The sequence below is a fragment of the Propithecus coquereli genome, unplaced genomic scaffold (genome assembly GCF_000956105.1).
Source record: "Propithecus coquereli isolate 6110/MARCELLA unplaced genomic scaffold, Pcoq_1.0 Scaffold213, whole genome shotgun sequence".
Classification (NCBI taxonomy): Eukaryota; Metazoa; Chordata; class Mammalia; order Primates; family Indriidae; genus Propithecus; species Propithecus coquereli.
This window is the reverse complement of record NW_012146412.1, coordinates 349,350-352,301: the sequence shown is the minus strand read 5'-3', so window position 1 is coordinate 352,301 and position 2,952 is coordinate 349,350. Positions and strand designations below refer to the sequence as shown.

General features: G+C 40.8%; 1 protein-coding gene across 4 annotated transcripts in view; it reads right to left on the bottom strand.

Moving 5' to 3' along the window:
* Positions 1-2,952, bottom strand: part of RBM47 (RNA binding motif protein 47) — a 177,801-nt gene that overhangs the window by 48,595 nt on the left and 126,254 nt on the right. The gene's annotated exons all lie outside the window — the stretch shown is intronic.

Genomic DNA, 2,952 nt, shown 5'->3' with positions numbered 1-2,952 from the left:
AAAAAAAAAAAAAAAGTATGTATATATACACACAATTTGGTCTCTCCACCCTCCTGCTTAAACCCCTACACTCTCTTCCCATTGCCCTTAGAGTAAGTCAGTGTCCTTCGTAAAGGCCTATGAGGAAGAATCCAGGTCCTCCTGCAGCCTCATCTTGGGTCACTTCCCCCAGTATGAACATGCTGTTCCCAATACTTCAAACCCTTAGCAATCCCCCTGCCGCGCCCCTGCTTAGCCAGCTTGTACCCATCCCAAACTTCAGTCCTTCCAGAAAGCCATCTCTGGAGTCCCCTGAGGTGTGTTCCCCAACATCATGTTATGCTTCATAACACTAGGTTGAGCTGTATAAAAGTGCCATTTTGTAGGGCAGAAATGGTAGAATGTTGACAATTTTATATGCTTTAATCTTACAGTAACTGCCATAGTAGTGGTCATCTTGAGTCCATTTTAAACTCTACCAGGGCAGAATCTAGATCTGACTCACAGCTATAATCCTAGTGCCCCACACCCAATCCTGGCCCGTAGTAGGTGCTTAACGGTTTAATTAATGTGGGATGTTGTTAATGCCTTTTTAATTCTAAGAACATAATTGTTGTATTGTCATTAATAGTTAAAATCATGCTTTTATTCAAATGCTATTTTTACATTCCATAGGAATGAAATTTTTTTAAATGGAATAAAAAATCACTTTAATCACTTTCATTTCTGTTATTTCTGGAAAGCATGAATTCTAGTAAGTGTGATATATATATCATCAAGAATACAATTTAGCTCACTGGTAAGGTATCGATTTATGGATTTTATTAAAAGCTCAAATGTTTCTCCCTGCTTGGCAGAATGAAAAGAACTCTGAAAGGAAACCAGATAATTTGGATTTATCTCCTTTTACAGCTTTTGCCATGTGACAGCAAATCAGCTAAGGAAAAAAGACAAAGTGTGCTGGACTTGAAACTGAGCAATGTTAAAATACACTTGCCCATGACATTCAAAAGGGATGCATTCTGGAACATTTCCAAATCACCTTATCCAGCTATGCCATAGCTGTGCCCCTCATGAAATGAACACAGACCAAGCCTAAACCAAGTTGGGATGGTAGACAGGGTAGGCTAAGCTAATTCACAACCCAAGCAACTTAATGATATTAATAGTGGCAGTAATGGTTAACATTCATGTTTATTATGCACAAGGCACTGGGCTAAGTATCCCACATATATCATCTTATTTAATCCTTGCTACAACTTCATGAAGCAGGTTCTATAATGAAACCAAGGCGAAATGAGGCTGCCCATTTGGTAAGGTCCCTTAGCTGTGAGTGATAAAGCCGGGATTCAAAGCCAGGCCTTTTATGGAAGAATCCAATTGCTTCTGCTCCCCAGTTTGGAGGAGTAGAAAATTCAAATTTGTGCTGTCACAAAAGTGACAAATGACTATGTGTACACACCGCAGCTTCAGAGTCACCATGAGACACCAAAACTGAACAGCAAATTCAGTTGAATTGTCCAAGCCGACCGTCGAAGAATCTTTTCAAGAGCCCCAGTATTCAACTGTAAACAGTAAAAGATATTCTCAACCTGGGCTGGAAATAAAGGTAGGAGTTCAACTTGATGGGCGAAGAAGAGTAGAGAGTGTCAGATGTGCATAAATATCACAGGCTCAGAAATACTTGGTCTTCCAATTTGTTCCCTAGATTCTTTTTTTTTTCTTCAGACAGAGTCTCACTCTGTTGCCCTGAGTATAGTACTGTGGCATCAGCTCACAGCTCACAGCAACCTCAAACTCCTGGGCTCAAGCCATCCTCCTGCCTCAGTCTCCCGAGTGGCTGGGACTATTGGCGCACACCACGACGCCTGGCTAATTTTTCTATTTTTAGTAGAGATGGGGTCTCACTCTTGCTCAGGCCGGTCTCGAACTCCTGAGCTCAAGCAATCCTCCCACCTTGGCCTCCCAGAGTGCTAGGATTACAGGTGTGAGCCACCATGCCCGACCCGTTCCCTAGATTCTTAAAAAATCATCACATTTTAGAAAGTTTTTGAGAAATCAGAGACTCTATGAAATGAATAAATAAGTCTGCAATTTCACTTTCTATTGGTTAGTCAACAATCCTTAACTGGACAGTTCTTTCTCACTAACATTTAACAAAATTACCTACCTCTTTCAGTAGCAGAGAAAATGAACATACTAACATTCACACCGTGGAAATATAATTTAAAAAATAAGCACAAATTACTAAACCTTTCCATATGATTCATAGGTGGTAGTTATGAGATTATCACTCCCCTCCCCCTTCCATCTTTGTGCATTGACATTTGACCCTTTTTATAATATGCACCTTGTACCAGTGAAACCTTCGGCACCAGTTAGTTACTCATTAAACTCGGGTGCCAAGGGCTGACTTGTACAAATTATGCTGTTAACTGCAGAGCCGGGCCTGTGTGTAGAAGTAGAAAAAAGCAATCGTCATAGCTGTGAAATTCTGTCATATCCACAGAATTGAACTACAAATTGCAGCAATTCGTGCCTGACCTCTGATCTGTGAAGTTAGTCTAAACCTTTGAACCTTAGCTTAGAACTGAGAACCAGCGTTGCGTCTACTGGGGAAGATGGCAGGTGACCCGCGCTGCGCTTGGCTGGCACTGCGACTGCACATCGCCCCACACCTGCCTCCTCCAGGAGTCCACCAGAGGAAGAGACACACGTAACAGGAGTCTCGAGAGCGGTAGACGACTCACAAAATGGCATTAGGAACAAATCTAATAAAAGTAGAAAATTTCAGGGTGCAAATCTTTTTAAATGAATGTGCCAAAATTAGAAAAGGGAATCTGAGATCATTGAAATGATTAGACTTAGTGATATAGGACCTAAAAAATTCTCTTTACAAATTAGACAAAAGTAGAGTTAAAAACTAAATATTTAAAATAATTTTTAACCAACTGGCGCCATGTCTCACTTAAT